General features: G+C 38.8%; 1 protein-coding gene across 5 annotated transcripts in view; it reads left to right on the top strand.

Moving 5' to 3' along the window:
• The window catches only part of CDK19 (cyclin dependent kinase 19), a 175,401-nt gene that overhangs the window by 39,293 nt on the left and 116,998 nt on the right, over positions 1-19,110 (top strand). Inside the window, exon 2 of one of the 5 annotated variants that reach the window (XM_054505499.2) lies at positions 4,293-4,354. The exons of the other annotated variants lie outside the window; for them this stretch is intronic. The gene's annotated coding sequence lies outside the window, so the exon portion shown is untranslated. The remainder of the gene's footprint in view (positions 1-4,292; positions 4,355-19,110) is intronic. 5 annotated transcript variants of the gene reach the window in all.

Here is a 19,110-nt window from a genome sequence, read left to right as displayed (position 1 = left end):
TTTCCAGAAGTTACTCCCCTAGCAATGGCCTGGGAGATAAAGATGAGGGTGTTATCTTTCCAGGCCAGTGCCAGAGGAAAGGAAAGGAAAAGGAGAAAGTTTCAGGTTTAGTTAACTAAAGTATGAAGTCTTGGTTCATTGTCTTGGCTGGGAACAGTCTACCTTGATGTCAGCTACTTCTCTTCCTCGTCAAATTGATTTGGGGGTCTCCAGTGTCTGTACAGGAGCAGGTGTCGGGTGGAGCCTTCTGTGAGATGTGTATCCAAGGTTCAGTGCCTTTTCATTTTGCAGCCTCGTCAGTGGTCAGGAGCCCTTGGTAAAATCCTTTGCAACGATGTTTGAGGGCTGCCGTCCCCTGAGGATGTTTCTGGAATACCCAATCACCAGGCTCCAGACTGCGACCAACAGGACCCTTTGAATTGGGATCTGGGATGGCTTCTTAACCTGTTGATAATAGGCTTGAGCATGAGACATTAGAGACTTACAGTAGTTGATCATATACCTGAAGTAACAAGGGATTAGCAGAAGGTGGTATGCCGGTAGACATTGGTCTGCTAGTGATTTTCTTGCGTGGAATAAATTCGTTTCCCAAAGGGGATCCTGGGAACGGTCAGTAAGATCAAAAGCAATCGCTTAGCCAGGGAAGTCCAGTAGATTTAGCAAGTTTAGCAGTTTTAAGTTTGAGGATCCCATTAGTTCTTTCAGCCTTGCCTGATGATTGAGGGTGATAAGGGCAATGATAATTCCAAGAAGTTTGCAAGTGCTTCATTAAGGCTTGTGTGATTTGCCCAGTGAAGTGGGTGCGTCCATCACTGGAGATTACAGGAGGTATGCCCCAAGTATAACCACAATTTGTTTATCCATTCATCTGTCAATGGAGACTTGGGTGGCTTCCACTTTTTGGCTATTATGAATAATGCTGCTATGAACATGGGCATATAAATGTCTCTTTGAGAATCCCTGCTTTGAATCCTTTTGGCTATATACCCCAAAGTGGAATTGCTGGATAATATGGTAATTCTATTTTTAATTTTTTGAGGAACTGCCATACTGTTTTCTATTGCAACTGCACCATTTTACATTCTCACCAACAGTACACAGGGGTTCCAGTCTCTCCACATCCTCACCAACACTTATTTCCCTCCTTTAAAAAAAATTGATAGTAACCATCTTAATGGGCATGTGGTAGTATCTCATTATGTTGAATTTTTTTAAGCTTATAAAATGTTTATAAGAGTGAGTTATATAATCACATGGCAGCAATTTAATTAATCAATTTATTTTTAAAGATTTATTTATTTATTTTAGAGAAAGGGAGAGAGAGAGAGAGAGAGCAGGGGGAGGGACAGAGGAAGAGGGAGATAAGCAGACTCCCAGCTGAGCAGGGAGCCGGACGTGGGGCTCGATCCGAAGACCCTGAGATCATGAACTGAGCTGAATCAAGGGTCAGATGCTTAACCAACTGAGCCACCCAGGTGTCCCTATTTATTTATTTTTAAGTAGGCTCCACACCCAACATGGGCTTGAACTCACAACCCTGAGATTGAGAGTTGCATGCTGTACTGACAGAGCCAGCCAGGTGCCCCACCCGATAAAACAATAGTGGCAGCAATTAAAAAAAAATGGAACAGAAAGTACTCCCCAACTCAGTCTTGCTACTCTAACACCAATATTATTTTAATGTTATTTGGCTATGTATGACCATATATATATTTTACTCATGACTGGGCTCATAAGCATTTCCCTTTTTTTTTTTTTTAAGATTTTATTTATTTATTTGAGAGAGGGAATGAGAGACAGACAGCAGGAGAGGGAGGAGGGTCAGAGGGAGAAGCAGACTCCCCGCTGAGCAGGAAGCCCGATGCGGGACTCGATCCCAGGACTCCAGGATCATGACCCGAGCTGAAGGCAGTCGCTTAACCAACTGAGCCACCCAGGCGCCCAAGCATTTCCCATTTTTTACATATTTTGTACAACAATCATTTGAATTTTAATTTTCCAGGAAAATGTTGCAAATGCTGAAGGATCCATATAGCATGATTGACTACATTGAATTCATTTGAACATTTATGAATAAATTGAATATTTATTATTGTGTGGTTTCTTACATAGAGATAAGTACCTGGTTTGTATGATTTTAATTCCATAGACTGGATGATACAGTGATGAAGAGTGTGGCTCTTGAAGTCATGTGTTTGAATTGCACATCTGCTGCTTCTGGCTGTGTGTGTTTAAGCAAGTTTCTTAAGGTCTTGTGTCTCAGTTTCTTTATTTGTGAAGTGAGGGTAATATCTCTGAGTTGTGAAGACCGAATGACCTCATACCCATGGAGCTCTTAGAATTGTGCCTGGCACATCATATATATATTCAGTAGGAGACTCTGCTGCCATTATTGTTTTATCGGGTGGGATTTTATCTGTTTGGTTTTTAGAAATATATGCAACATGCAGACAGTTCCTGTGTCTCACATCCTGTCAGTTAGTTTAGACTGTCCCAAGTAGCACTTTAGAGGAGGGTGCAGTCTATAAGATTGCTTTGGGATTTGGGGGAAGATAAATCTGAGGCAGATAGTGCTGGGCAAAATGCTAAATTAGTAATATGATACAATCCCCTCCTGGGGATGGTGACCTTTCTGGCTGCCATTTAGCCCTGACAGCTCCTCTAGGCTCTTCTGGCCAGCTCAGTCTTTTTTGCTTTGGGCTTCCTTCCTCATCCATTTCCCCAAATTCCTTGGCTTGGCACTCTGCATTCCCTCTATATGACCACTTTTTTTTTTTTTTTAAGATTTTATTTATTTATTTGAGAGAGAGAGAGAGAGCAAGCACAAGCAGGGGGAGGAGCAGAGGGAGAGGGAGAAGCAGATTCTCCACTGAGCAGGGAGCCCAATGTGGGGCTCGATCCCAGGACCCTGGGATCATGACCTGAGCCGAAGGCAGATGCTTAACCGACTGAGTCACCCAGGCGCCCCTATATGACCACTTTTATTGTTAATTTAAGTCAAATACACTGATTTAAATTCTTACAAAATATAGCATCTTGTGGGGATTTTTAAAATCTAACTTCTTTTGATATTCAATGTAAGTCTGTGAGATGGTGAAGGAGCCCTCATTGAACAGCTCTGGTTGTACTAAGAAATTAAGTGAGCTGCCTGATGTTGCAAAGCAACAGAATGATTTATCTGGAACTTGAACTCAAGCCACCTGACTTTAGGGCCAATGTTTTGTAATACTATATTTCTTTCTTGACATACCATGTTTTAAGACAACGCTTTGTTTCTTCTTTCCTAATTATTTGATGACATTTTTAAGGTTTTCTAAATATTACATAAAGATAACATGTGCCCCTCTTTCAAATTTAATAGCTTGTAAAATTTATCTGATTCCTGTTCTCATACCCGAGCTGCATTTTGCAGTCTTTTATCCCTGTCGTTCGAAAAGAATGAGATGAAATCTGAGTTCTAAATATTTTCCCTGATTACATACTTAATTTTTTACATGGATGTTTTCTGAAAAGCTTTTCATGTTTCGTGCTTATATTTATTTTATAATATTGGAACAAGGTAGATTTCCCCCTTACTGCCTAGCATATGTAGTACCTTGCTCATTTCAAAATTACTGTCAGACTTGGCATTAGAATATCTTTTCGGTTCTACTTTTCCCTTTTTCCTCTACCTTGTCCTCTTCCAGGTCTGTTTCTAATTGTTTTTCTCGTATATCCCCAACAATCTCATGTCCTAAGAAGGAATTTACCTTGAGCTGTAGGGTCTATGACACTCCATTTTGTGAAGAATATTTTTCTACTTAATTTCTTTTATATTCCTTATGTGTGTATTGGCTCTTTACATTATTTATTTATTTATAAGTAAGTTCTATGCCCAACATGGGGCTTGAACTCATCACCCTGAGATCAAGAGTTGCATGCTCTACTGACTGAGCCAGCCAGGTGCCCCATCTCTCACATAATTTTAAAAATTAAATTGTTACTTTGACTACATATGAATTCATACTTTGTTTCTCTTTTAGTATTTCAGAGAGTATAAATCATTTCTTTTGGTGAGAGTATATATTAATTAAGGCTCCACTTCTGCTTTTTTTCACGTAATTAGCTACATAATATATAATGAACTCTGAATATTATCAATATATTGTTGATGTGATCACTGTCAAATCTAAAATCCGATTTCCTTGACAGATATGTAGACTTGTGATAGGCATTTGGCATTTTATGTTTTGGGCAGTGTAACTTTAAATCTGCATAAACTTCTCTGCCTTTTGCCTCTGCTGTGTTCATAGATACCAGGAGGGCTTCGTGTATGGACCTCAAGCGTTGGAGGTAGCAGACTTTTCAGCAGAAGGTAAAGCAGAGTGTTGCCTTCTGGTGTCATTGTGTGTGTGTGCTGGGGTGGGTATGTGACAGGTGAGAACTCTTCACAAATGTCATCAGAAATAATTTATAATGATACATTAAATAATTCACAGAATTTAAGGCCAACTTGTATAATTTTATTCAGTATTATTAAAATCCATACCAAATAGAAAACTTTAGATAGAACTAAAGACTAAATGTCACCCTCTGCTGTTAACAAAACAGTAGGGGTGATTAAGAAAAGAGCATTAGCATAATGTGTACTATCTACCATCTAGCTTTCTCAGACCTAGCTTCATGATGATTTCTTCCTGGGAAGTTGTCCAAGTCATTATTCATCTGTTGTATTCTTCCCTGCTGCTCCTTTGCTGAAAGATTGCTTCACAATAGAGACAGCCTAGTCCATGACTCATGGCTAGAGGATAGACATTCTTGCTGTAGGTCCCATGTGCCAAAAATGTTAGTTTCCAGTATGTTAATTACCTCTCTTTTCAGAATGTGTTAATATGCTCTTCTCTCAAGTTAGTTCTTGTTTCAGTAGAGAAACAAACACATCCCACATATTTGTAAAATATGTTTTTATAGAGACCTTCTTAATGAGTTACTTTTTAAGAAAATAATGCGACACACCTTTCCTGGGTAATGCTTCTTTGATTTTTTTTTTTTAATAGAAACATTTTGCCTTATATGTGCCAGATATTATAGCTACTACTTTCCGTGACCTTGTAAAACCATTTATGAACTTTCTTCAGATGATACTTGTATAGAGGTTTTTTGTTGTTGTTTGTTTTGTTTCAAGATCTATAGCCGCTAACAAAATGTATTCTTAGACATAAAGTTCATAATGTGGCGTTTTTTAGAGAGAAATCTGAATGGGAATTAGAGGAATGGTTCCCTTATGTCTTCTGGAAATTTTATTTGTAGTGGCTGCACATTATACCTTATACGCGGATTGTATACCATATGCAAAGTCAACATAGTACATATATATAGATATATATATTAGGGTGATACATATTTATTAAATTTCTATTCTGTGCCCAACACAGACTCCATCTTAAAATCAACCGAGTTTAACTGTTTCTTTCACTTCCTCCTCTTCAGAGAAGCTTCTTTTATTAACTGGGAGATAGTTAATGAGAAGGTAGATGAGTTTCAGACTGTTGATTGTGGTTAGCTACAATGGTACCTCTTAGGCCCTTTCTCCTTTCTTTTACTCTTTTCAGTGGCCAGTTGGAGGATATTTTCTATTTACCAGTATATTGGAAGTAATTTCTTAAAGGCCTGCTCATGCTTCATTTTCAGGCCACTTGGCTCTACAGCCTTATATTTGCTTAACTATTCTGCATGTGGTATATTTTGTTACCAATTGAGAATCTCAATAGATTATTCTAAGCACTAGTATAAAAGATATAAAGTTCTGCTTCTATCAAAGCAGAGAAAGACTCTCCTCCCCAGGTCCTCACCCCCCAGTTTCTATGAGAAAGATGTGATGAAACGGATGGCTCTTAAAGTATTTTTTCAAAAATAATTGACTCTATTTTTTTTTTTAAAGATTTTATTTATTTATTTGAGAGAGAGAATGAGATAGAGCGTGAGAGGGGGGAGGGTCAGAGAGAGAAGCAGACTCCCTGCTGAGCAGGGAGCCCGACGTGGGACTCGATCCCGGGACTCCAGGATCATGACCTGAGCCGAAGGCAGTCGCTTAACCAACTGAGCCACCCAGGCACCCAATTGACTCTATTTTTTAGAGCAGTTTTAGGTTTACAGAAAAACTGAGTGGAAAGTACGGAGAGTTCTCATATATCCCCTTACTGCCTCCCCTTCCTATAATTAATATCTTGCTTTAGTGTGGTCCATTTACTGTAATTGATGAGCCAGTATTGTTATATCATTATTAATTAAAATCCACACTTTACCTTAAAGTTAACTCTTTTCATTGTAGATACTCTATGGGTTTGACAAATGTACAATCACATGTATTCACCAATATGATATCATACAGAATAATTTTCTTATCCTGAACATATCCTGTGCTCTACCCATTTATCCCTGGCTCCTTTCCTTTGAGCCCCTGACAACCACTGATCTTTTCCTGTCTCTATAATTTTACCTTTTCCAGAATGGCATAGTTGTAATCACACAGCATGTAGCCTGAGATTAGCTTCTTTCATTTAGTAATAAGCATTTTAGCTTCCTCCATGCCTTTACATGGCTTGATAGTTCATTTCTTTTTAGTGCTGAATAACATATCATTGTCTGGATATACCATAGTCTATTTATCCATTCACCTACTGAAGGATATCTTGATTGCTTCCAAGTTTTGGCAATTATGAATAAAGCTGCTATAAACATTCATGTGCCGATTTCTGTGTGGATATAGTTTTCAATTCGTGTGGGTAAATACCAAGGAGTGTAATTGTTGGATCATATGCTAAGAGAATGTTTGGTTTTGTAAGAAACTGCCAAACTCTTCCAAAGTGGCTATATCATTTTGTACTTCCACCAACAATAAATGAGCTTTACTGTTGCTTCATATCCTTGTCAGCATTTGATCTTCTGGATTTTAGCCATTCTAATAGGTGTATAGTGGTATCTCATTTTGTGTTTTTTTTTTTTTTTTTTAAAGATCTTATTTATTTATTTGACAGAGAGAGACACAGTGAGAGAGGGAACACAGGTGAGGGGAGTGGGAGAGGGAGAAGCAGGCTTCCTGTGGAGCAGGGAGCCCGACGCGGGGCTCCATCCCAGGACCCTGGGATCATGACCTGAGCAGAAGGCAGATGCTTAAGGACTGAGCCACCCAGGTGCCCTTCATTTTGTATTTTAATCTGCAACAGTCTAATGACATGTGATGTTGACCAGCTTTTTTTATTTTTTAAATTTTTTTAAATTTTTTATTTTTTATTTTTTTTAAAGATTTTATTTATTTGCGAGAGAGAGAATGAGAGACAGAGAGCATGAGAGGGAGGAGAGTCAGAGGGAGAAGCAGACTCCCTGCTGAGCAGGGAGCCCGATGTGGGACTCGATCCCGGGACTCCAGGATCATGACCTGAGCCGGAGGCAGTCACTTAACCAACTGAGCCACCCAGGCGCCCGTTGACCAGCTTTTCATATGCTTATTTGTCATCTGCATATCTTCTTTGCTGAGATATCTTTTGCCCATTTTAAAATGGGGTTATTTGTTCTCTTACTGTTGAGGGTTTTTTTTTTGTTTGTTTTTGTGTTTTAAGTAGGCTCCATGCCCAATGCAGAGCTTGAACTCACGACCCTGAGATCAAGACCTGAGCTGAGATCAAGAGTGAGACACTTAACCAACTGAGCCACCCAGGTGCCCCTCATTGTTGCATTTTAATAATATTAAATTGTATATTTTGAATACCAGTCTTTTAACAGATACATATTTTGCAAATATTTTCTCCCAATCTGTGGCTTATCTTTTTAGTCTCTTAAGTGTCTTTTGCAGAGCAGAAGTTTTTTGTTTTTTTGTTTTTTTTTAATTCATGAGAGACAGAGCGAGAGAGAAAGGCAGAGGGAGAAGCAGGCTCCCAAGGAGCAGGGAGCCCGATGCGAGACTCGATCCCAGGACCCTGAGATCATGACCTGAGCCGAAGGCAGACGGTAGAGCAGAAGTTTTAATTTTTAGTCAAAAGTCATCTCCAAACTCAAGGTCATCTAGATTTTCTCTTCCATTATCTTATAGGAGTTTTATTGGTTTGTATTTTACATTTAGATCTATGTTCCGTTTTGAATTAATTTTTGTGAAGGGTGCAAGGTCTGTGTCTAGATTAATATTTTTGCATGTGGATGTCCATTAGTTCAAGCACCATTTGTTGACTTTTTTTTCTCTAATGCTATCCTTTGTTGCTTTGTCAAAGATTATTTGAATATACTTATGTGGGCCTATTTTTGGGCTCTGTATCCATTCTATTAATCTATTGGCCTGTTCTTTTGCGAATGTTACCCTGTCTTGATCACTATAGCTTTATAGTAAATCTTGAAGTTGGGTAATGTCAATCTTCTGCTTTCTTCTTCTTCTTCAATATTATGTTGGATATTCTGAGTCCTTTGCTTTTCCGTGTCAACTTGAGAGACATTTTGTCAATACAAAATAACTGGCTGAGATTTTGATTGGGATTTTGTTGAATCCATAGATCACATTAGGAAAAACAGACATTTTGTCAATATTGGGTCTTCTTAGGCACATGCATGGAATATCTCTTCTTTTATTTAGATCTTTTTTGATTTCTCTCCTCAGTTTTCCTTGTATAGATCTTGTACATGTTTTGTTAGATTTATACCTAAGTATTTCATTTTTGGGGGTACTAATGTAAATGTTATTGTGTTTTTAATTTAAATTCCAACTTTTCATTCTGGTATATAAGAAAGTAATTGACTTTTGTTTATTAACCTTGTATCCTGCAACCTTGCTATAATAATTTATTTGTCCCAGGAGTTTTTTGTTGATTCTTTAGGATTTTCTCCCAAGGCAATCATATCATCTGTGAACAAAGAGTTTTATTTCTTCCTTCTCAATCTGTATACTTTTATTTCCTTATCTTACTGTATTAGCTAGGACTTCCAGTGTGATATTGAATAGGAGTGCCTTGTTCCTAATCTTAGCAGGAAACCCATCTAGTTTCTCTTCATGAAATATGACAATCTTGATAGATTATCCCAGTCAGTAGTATAAGAGATGTAATGTACTATTCCTATTAGGTCATAGGAGGCCTCCTTCCCCTCATTGAAATTTCTAAAAGAAAGATAGGATTGGGGTGCTCAGACGATTAAACGTCTACCCAGGGTCCTGGGATTGAGCAGTGGGCTCCCTGCTCAGCAGGGAGTCTGCTTTTCCCTCTGCCTCTTCCCCATCGCTCATGCTCTCTCTCTCTCTCAAGTGAATAAATAAAATCTTAAGAAACAAAAAGAAAGATACGGGCGCCTGGGTGGCTCAGTTGGTTAAGAGACTGCCTTTGGCTCAGGTCATGATCCCAGGGTCCTGGGATCGAGTTCCGCATTGGGCTCTCTGCTCAGCAGGGAGTCTGCTTCTCCCTTTGACCCTCCCCCCTCTCATGTGCTCTCTCTCATTCTCTCGCTCTCAAATAAATAAATAAAATCTTAAAAAAAAAAAAGAAAGATAGGATTAAATTGATGGTTATAAAAGTATTTTAAATCATGGGATTCAGGTAGTTTTTCATATAATACCTTATATTTAGAAACTGCACATATTACTTAGTTCCTCCACTCTCTTGTCAACTTCCAAAGAACAAAGATTTTAGGTAAATATATTATTATAACACTTGTAGGGTTCAATAGGCACTACAATAGGCAAAACAGTTTGTTGAATGAAAAACTTAATTCTAGACTCTTACTGTAAACCTCCATTAGAAAGGAGATAGAAAAGGGAGATAACCAATAACATCAGTCCTCTAATCAATTAATCCATGAAATATTTGATTGTTAGTTGCTAGGTATTGTGATGGCTACAAAGATACACATGATAATGACATCTTGTTTCAGAAAACTTATTATCCATATAGGAAATGTTAATTTCAAATGTTATGTTCCATTTTTGTTAATATTTGCCAAAAACTCATATTCCTGTGTCACTTCCTACGTACTCTTTTTTGGGGGTGAGGAGCAGAGGGGAGAAGGAGAGAGATAATCCTTTTTTTTTTTTTTAAGATTTATTTATTTTAGAGAGGGATCGGGGAAGGGCCAGAGAGTCTCAGGCAGACTCTGCTCTGAGTGTAGAGCCTGACCTGGGACTTGATTTCACAACCCTGAGATCATGACCCTGAGATCATGACTCGAGCAGAAACCAAGATTCAGATGCTTAACCAACTGCACCACCCAGGTGCGCCCCGCCCAGAAGCAATCTTAAGCAGCCTCCACGCCCAGGATCTCACAACCCTGAGATCATGACCTGAACCAAAATCAAGAATTGGACACTTAACAGACTGAGCCACCCAGGCGCCCCCCTTCCCAAGCATTCAAATTGAAATGTCTATTCATGGACATCTTTAGTATTATTCTAAGAAAAGTTTACAATTTTGATGCAAGAACTGACAATTACTGAGCTTATAGCTGGACACAGTGCTAGGCACTTTACATATGTGATCTCAATTATCTTCAAAACAGTTGTGCAATGTTGTTACTATTATTCTCAATTTACAAATGCAAAAACTGGCAACCTGAGGGTATAAGTAACTTAACTTATTAACTGTGTGACTTAGTGTAACAGGTGTATAATTCCATATCCCATGCTCTCTAAGTCATACTTTATAGAAAAGTACCATACAAAGTGGTATGTGATGAATGTCATATGTATAATACAGAATTGTGCTTGGTGAATGCAGAGAAGAGAGCTTTGACCTTAGACTAAAGTGTTACAAATTTCTGGAAAGCTTGGTCTAATGGATAGGAATAATAAGGGGAAAGAGAGATCAGGGAGATTCGTCACCGTGGTAAAGACAGAGGGTCAAAAATAGGAAGTATTTTGTGATTTGACAATATAATATAAAAATATAAGAAGAATTCCTGCTGTAGTAGTAAAATGCAATAGAACAAATTTTGTCTTTTATTTTTTTTAAAGATTAGATTGATTGATTGATTGATTGATTGATTTAGAGCACGCTGAGTGCAGAGCCTGATGGGGGTTTGATCTAAGGACCTGACCTGCAATCAAGACGTTTAACCGTCTGAGCCACCCAGGCACCCCTGTCTTTTATTTTAAATGAGAACTTCTATCCTCTATTTTTCCCTTAAAATCATTTCAACTGGATTTGTTTATTAGGTTTTGAGTATGAGAGAGTAGATCACAGAACATAACTCCCATGTCATCAGTCCTTAACCTTATCTTAGAGCAATCACTATAGCAAGTGCAGAGAGAGTAAAAGCTGGGGAGAAATGGAAGATCAAAGGAATCTTAAATTTTAAATCTCTCTCTCAAATAAATAAATCTTAAAAATAAAAAAAAGTCTGGTTTCTTTAATGTGGCTTACCTGTTCTGCTTGATCTGGCCCCGCCTCCTTCTTCAGCTTTAAATTGCTTTCCCCTATTCTAAATCAGCCTTACTGAACTTCAAATGCATAGAACTCTTTTGCCTGTGGTACATGCTATTCCCTTTTTCCAGAAGGGGAATAAGAAGAGATGAAGCTGCAGTGATTAAAAGCATAGACTCTGAAGACAGACTTCCTAAATCCAGGCAAATCCTGATCCGCCACTTACCTAGCTGTGTGATCTAGAGTGAGTTACTTAACCTCTCTGCTTTCAGTGTCCTCATATATATGATGGAATGGCAATAGTATCTGCTTCACAGTATATTGTGAGGATTAAACAAGTTAGTATCATTGAGGCTTTTAAAGTGGTGCCTGCCTCAGACTAAGGACTATATAAATGTAGCTATTATTATAACTCTTATTATAAATGTGCTGTGCCATTGGATGGTATTAAATTTTGTTTTAAAGATGATTCAAGGATAACAGAAAAAATATGTTGTTTCCCCATAAATTATGAGTTAATTGGCTGGTTCTTATAATTGGTATTTATCTTTTTTCTTGGGTGAGCAGCAGCTTTATATTCCTAACTTCTTCTTCTTCTTCTTTTTTTTAAAGATTTTATATGTCTGTTTGAGAGCAAGAGAGCACAAGTGGGGAGGGGGCGGCAGAGGCAGAGGGAGAAGCAGACTCCCCGCTGAGCAGGGAGCCCAACGCGGGGCTCGATCTCAGGACCCCGGGATCATGACCCAAGCCGAAGGCAGACACTTAACTGACTGAGCCACCCAGGCATGCATATTACTAACTTCTTGTGTTTTAGCTTTTTAGTGACTAAAATTTGGCCTTAGGTTGACATTCTCATGAAATGGATCATTTGACAACATTGTTTACCTGAATTTTTATACAAACTAATTCAGGTAAACCTCCATGGAAACTTTTATTTTATTTTAATTTTAAAAAGATTTTATTTATTTATTTTATTAGAGAGAGAGTACATGAGTGGGAGGAGGGGCAGAGGGAGAGGGAGAGAGAGAATCCCAAGCAGACTTCCCACTGAGTGCCGAGCCCGATGCAGGGCTCAATCTCATGACCCTGGCATGACAGCTGAAACCAAGAGTCAGATGCTAAGCCGACTGAGCTACCCAGGCACCCCCTCCATGGCAACCTTTAAAAAAAATTAATTCTTAATAACTAATACCTGACTTTTTACTTTATGATTTATGTGCCATGTTGATTAAAGTTTCAAGTAAAGTCCTTTAAAGGATTTCACTTTTTTCTTTCAAGTGTATTTCAGAGATTGTGGATTATAATGGTTCAAATGGTTTGGGATCTAGCAAGGATACTTACTGTATTATTAAATAGACTCTCCAAAAGGAAAAACTCTTGTTTCTCTCTATTCACAGTTCTACTTGCTTAAACCCAACACTTCCCAGAACACTTCTGATACCAGATGTGTGACTATTTTCTCATACTGACAAGTTCTTCAACACCATCTGAGTATTCTACAATTTAATCAATTTTGACACTAACTGCTTGAAGTTGGTGCAGACTCCACAGCCTAAGGACTCAGTCCCACAAGACTGCCCCCAGCTTCAGACCCCCATAGAAAGTGGTGGGTTCCCAAGTCACCTACAATTTCTGTCCAACTCGACTACAAATTGGAGGTTCCTATGACACCATCTGCAAGTTCATCATTTGCTAGAATGGCTCACAGAACTCAGGAAAACAATTTAATTACTAGATTACTGGTTTATTACAAAGGATATATTAAAGAATACAGATGAACAACCAGATGAAGAATATATAGGGCTAGATCTGTGTCTGGAAGGTCTGGAGCACAGGAGCTTTTGTCCCCATGGAGTTTTGGGGTATGCCACCCTCCTGGCAAGTATATGTATTCTTGTTCATCCATCTAGAGCTCTTAGAACTCTGTACTTCAGAGTTGAGGCTTCATTATGCAGGCGTGATTGATTAAATTGTTGATCATTGATTTTCAACCTCCAGCCCCCTTCTTAGGGATGTGGGTGAGGTTGAGGGGTGAGGTGAAAGTTCTCATCACCTAGTTTTCCCCCTATTGACCAGCCCCCATCCAGTGGTTATCTAGAGGCTTTCTAAACATCACCTCATTAACATAAACTCAGGTCTGGTTGAAAGGGACTTGTTATGAATAACAAAAGAGTTTCTTTCACTTTTATCCTTCTGGAGCTATTCCAGGAACAAAAACCAAATATTATAATAAAAGATGCTTCTATGCTCTAAACACTTAGGAAATTACAAGGGTTTTAGGAGATGTGAGCCAGGAACCTTGGAGGAAGACCAAAATACATATTTCTTACTCTATCACAATATCACATTTTCTATTATCACAGTAGTTAAGGTCAGCCAGGAAAACATGGAAAACCTAAATTTTATCAAAAGAAGTTTCCTCAGTGGTCTAGGTTTGGCAGAAACTTAAGTCATATGGTGAAAAACTGATATATATTTAAATTTTAAGTGTTGATTTTGAATCTTAAAAGAGGACTTCAGCTGCCTCCCTTTTGACTCAAACTTTTTAGTTGGGTTTTTCTTTCCCTGTTTGTCTCTTGGCTCAGCCGGAAGACCTTGAGGGCAGAGCATCCCCTAATGGGAATCAAAAATACCCCTTGATGCAATAAGGACTGCCCTGAGCCTGTAAGACCCCACTTGGTATTGACTCCATGATAATGATCCATTTGACCTTCACTGACTACCTGCATGTACCCACCCACCTTTGCCCCACGTTTTCTTTGTGTAAACCTGGAAGTAGTTTCAGCCCTTTGGAGACTGTCTTTGAGAGGCTAGTCTGCAGTCTTCCGGCTGTTGGCCTCACAGAAATAAATTCCTTTGTTTCACCACACTCATCCTGTTTCTCTGCCTTTGAATTTTGTCAGCTACGAGTGGCCAAACCTGGTCTATTTGGGACCCCTGGAGCCAGGTGCTCTTGCACCCCAGTGCCCTGGCTATAGTTTTGACTGTTAATTTCTTTTAAGTATTTATTTTTCATTGAGACTTATGATTTGAGATTATTTTGTGAAGACTGAAATATGAAATGTACCTAAAGGAACAAGTTGTTGATCTAGTTCTATTTGATCTGACAGTGCTGGGTTCGAGAATGACAAAATATTCATATTTTTCTCCTTTCCTTCTAGAAGGAGATAGTTGCTTTCTGGTAAATTTTTAGATATGATTACTTTTCCATTAAAAAGTATTGGTAGGGCGCCTGGGTGGCTCAGTTGGTTAAGCGACTGCCTTCGGCTTAGGTCATGATCCTGGAGTCCCGGGATCGAGTCCCGCATCGGGCTCCCTGCTCAGCAGGGGGTCTGCTTCTCCCTCTGACCTTCCCCCCTCTCATGCTCTCTCTCTATCTCATTCTCTCTCTCAAATAAATAAATAAAATCTTAAAAAAAAAGTATTGGTATTTGCTTATGACTATTATTTTATCTTCTGGAATATTTTACTTTTGTCTTTAGAAAAAAAATATATTTTTAAAGATTTTATTTATTTATTTGACAGAGAGACACAGCAAGAGAGGGAACACAAGCAAGGGGAGTGGGAGAGGGAGAAGCAGGCTTCCTGCTGAGCAGGGAGCCCGATGTGGGACTCGATCCCAGGACCCTGGGACCATGACCTGAGCAGAAGGCAGACACTTAAGGACTGAGCCACCCAGGCGCCCCTAGAAAATATATTTTTTAAAGAAGTTTTTTCAGATTTTCTATATGCTGAATATATTTTTTAAGTTTATCAAGACTAATAAATATGTTTATTTCAGTGCAACAAATGTTTAGTTTGTACGATTTGCAAGACACTTTGTTAGCTCCTAAAGAATATAGAGAAATGAGTAAGATAGTCTCCTTCCTCATTTGGGAATTGGGAAATAAGACATGAGTCAATTCTAAGTAATTCTAATAACAAAGTAGAGTATGTTACAGATCTTGAGAGAGTTTGAGCAAAGTGCATGTTCTACTGGTCCATGCTGTTACAAAACATCAGTAGCTGCCAAATATGACCAGCTTTCCTCTATTCCCTCCCGTTTGACTTTGCTTCTATGCTTTTGCCCAGCTTTGTTTTAATACTTGTCTTTTGGCTTCCATATACAACTTCCTTTTCTTTTAACTTTCTAATTGCGCCTATTAGTTATTTTCCTCCTCAGTTTTGTTTTATTAAGAAAAGTTTTGTAAAAGCAAAGAAGTTTAAGGATGCCTGGGTGGCTCAGTCGGTTAAGCGTCTGCCTTCGGCTCAGGTCATGATCCCAGGGTCCTGGGATTGAGTCCCACATCAGGCTCCCTGCTCAGCGGGGAGTCTGCTTCTCCCTCTCCCTCCTCTTGCCGCTCCCCTGCCACTCCCCTGCTTGTGCTCGCTTGCTCTCTCCCTCTGACAAAAAAAAAAAAAAAAAAAAAAGTTTAAACTGTAGAACAATGAACATCCACATACCCTCCACCTAGATTTCAGTTTTGTTATCATTTTTCTGTATTGCTTTATCTCTCACTTTGTATATGTGTGTGTGTGTGTGTCTTTTGTTGCTGTTGAACCATTTGAAATAAATTGCCAGTGTCATGACATGAGACCCCAAAATACCTGAACCTGTATCTCCTGAGAATGAGGATATTCTGCATAGCCATCATAAATTATCCTCTACTTAAGAAAATTAATAAAATAAAAATTAAAAAATAAAATTAACAATGATAAATTGTCTAGTCTATAAATTAAATTTTCACTGGTGTCCCACAAATAACCTTTTTAGCTGTTTTTTTTTTTTTAAAGTAGGCTCCATGTCCAGTATGGAGCCCGACACAGGACTTGAACTCACAACCCTGAGATCAAGACTTGAGCTGAGATCAAGAGTCAGATGCTTAACTGACTGAGCCACCCAGATGCCCTGATTTTTTAGTTGTTTTTATTTGAACAACAGTCTAGTCGGGATTTTCATGCACACTATTAGTTGTTACATGTCTTGAATAGACTCTCTCCTCCCCCCAGTCTACCTTTTTCTGTTTTTTTTTTTCTTTTTAGGAGCCAGGCCAATTTTCTTGTAGAGTGTCTCACATCTAGATTTGCCTGTCAAGGTCTTTTGAAAGTTTCTCTTCCTGTAGCCTGTTGGAGGGTGGCATTAATTAGAGGAGGGCTTACCAACCCCAGGGGCATGGGCGTTGTGTATGGGTTATGGGTCCTATTTTTTTTTTTTATAATTTTTTTACAGTACATCATTATATGGGTCCTATTTTTAATCCTCTAATATCTTTTTTTTTTTTAAGATTTATTTATTTATTTGAGAGACAGAGCATTAGTGGGAGGGTTAGAGGGAGAGAGAATCTCAAGTAGACTCTGCCCTGAGCATGGAGCTCTACACAGAGCTCGATCCCATGATCATGAGGTCATGACCTGAGCTGAAACCAAGAGTTGGACACTTAACCGACTGCGCCACGCAGGCACCCCTAATCCTCTAAGTTCTTTGGCCATCAGTGGATTTTGGGGCCCTGGAAGCCTATGAGTCCCTTCACCTCTGCTGTGAGCATGGTTAATTTCCCTGGTAGGTTGGTGCCATGATATGAAAGAGCAATGGCTACCATCTTCAGCTCTTTTTTTCTTCTGAGCACTTTCTCTTGTGATCACATTTACTTCTATGGTTTTAACAGTTGCTGCCGTAGTGATGTTTTCTTTTCCAAATTCCTTTTCTGTTATTTCCTTTTTTTCATCTTCTTCTGGCTATCTAGTAGCCACTTCAAAATCACCATGTCCAAAATGAATTTATTCTCTACTTATGAACTGGCTCATTGTCAGTATTATTTGTGGGGAAGGGGAGGGTGTAGAAGGTACAGTGTAAATGGCTTTACTTTCACTGAGACAGCACTCTGGCTTAGAAACCTCAGTCATGTTTAGCTGCTTCTCTGGCTGTTCAGCTCTTTCTCATATACATACACAGATGTGCATACACATTTATGCATCAAGTATTTCTTTAATGCCTTCAGTGTGCCTATATATATTTGGCTATGGTAGATGCGTCTATCTCTGGAATGCTTCTTGCATACATTCTTTCCATTCTTAACTATATTTACTCTGATTTTGTCCTTATCAACCTTTTCCAGAACTTTTACACTATTTGCCCAACCTCTGGTTTTAAATCCTCTGATCCATCCTGCACACTGTCTGCTTGTTGGGAGTATCTGTTTGATCATATGTTTCTCTTGCTTAAAAACTTCTGATGGTTTCTCATTCATTATACAGGAAAAATGCCAACTTATTAGCATACCATAAAGACTATGCTAATTCTACTTTGCTCTTTTTGTGCTATTTCATCTTGTGTTCCAGTTATATAAGTCTTCTGCTAATATCTTGAATGTAGCATAGATTTTAATCTTTAGACTTTGTCCATACATTTCTGGTGTCCATAAGACCCTGCCCCTTCTTTTTTGCTTACTGGAATCCTACTCACCTCTCAAGGTCCACTCAGATGTTCCTTTTGAAACTTACTTACCTGATAGCCTTCTGTCTATCCCTTTCACCAGAACCAAAGCCTTTGCATTCTTTATCTGATGTACTTTGCATATGCATCTGCTGTCGTGCTTATCAGATTGTGTCCATTGCTGGTGTGCCTCTCAATGTGAAGGTTCACAAGGGAAAGGATCATCTTGTTCTTCCTACTGTTCCTGAAGCCCAACACAAGGCCTGGCACACAGCACATGCTTAGTAAAATATTACCAAAAGGACAGTGTGGCATTCTTGCTGTATTACCCTCTGTAGTAAGCAAATCTGATTTGAGATTCAAGAATGCTGGGGCGCCTGGGTGGCTCAGTCGTTAAGCGTCTGCCTTCGGCTCAGGTCATGGTCCCAGGGTCCTGGGATCGAGCCCTGCATCGGGCTCCCTGCTCAGCGGGAAGCCTGCTTCTCCTTCTCCCACTCCCCCTGCTTGTGTTCCCTCTCTCGCTGTGTCTCTCTCTGTCAAATAAATAAATAAAATCTTTAAAAAAAAAAAAAAGAATGCTCCTAGGAAGATAATATTTTATATTAACAATTTGGTTTATATGAAATATTTGCTAATGATTGCTTTCTGTGTAATACAGTCCTGAATTATTTGTTTTAAACTTAACGCTTTGATGCCTTATGTCTCAAAGTATTACTGCAGGTATATTTGTTTTAATTTTTTTTTTTTAAGATTTTATTTATTTGACAGAGGGAGACACAGCGAGAGAGGGAACACAAGCAGGGGGAGTGGGAGAGGGAGAAGCAGGCTTCCCGCCAAGCAGGGAGCCCGATGCGGGGCTCGATCCCGGGACCCTGGGATCATGACCTGAGCCACCCAGGCGCCCCTATATTTGTTTTAATTAAAGTAACTTCTGAGCAGTACAAATCTGCCATGATAGGAGTTTCTGAAATTTTATCATTTTAGAGCCTTTGAATTAGTAAATGTTTATTTGAATTGGAATTCTGAATGAAGGACACAGTATAACATGAAAGGTTATTTTCCAGAGAAAGAGATACATTGATCAGTTTTTAAGAAAACCTGAATAAAGGCAGTCTTTCTAAAGAATGAAGACAAAACGATAAACTCTTGTCAAATTTCCATGTTGCAAGGGAATCTTGAACTTCAATAAAGAGACCATTACTGTATTTTGGTGATGTTTAGAGAATGAGTAGATGAAATGTTTGATAGATGAAGACATAAAGAGGGTGCTAATACTATTTGGAATTTTTTTATTAATAAGGGGAATACAAAATAGAGTAACTTGTGTTA

The sequence above is a fragment of the Mirounga angustirostris genome, unplaced genomic scaffold (assembly GCF_029215605.1).
Source record: "Mirounga angustirostris isolate CCGP_5_RB_7025 unplaced genomic scaffold, mMirAng1.0.hap1 SCAF_8, whole genome shotgun sequence".
NCBI classification, from domain to species: domain Eukaryota; kingdom Metazoa; phylum Chordata; class Mammalia; order Carnivora; family Phocidae; genus Mirounga; species Mirounga angustirostris.
The sequence above is the reverse complement of the archived record's forward strand: the minus strand, read 5'-3'. Positions and strand labels throughout refer to the sequence as shown.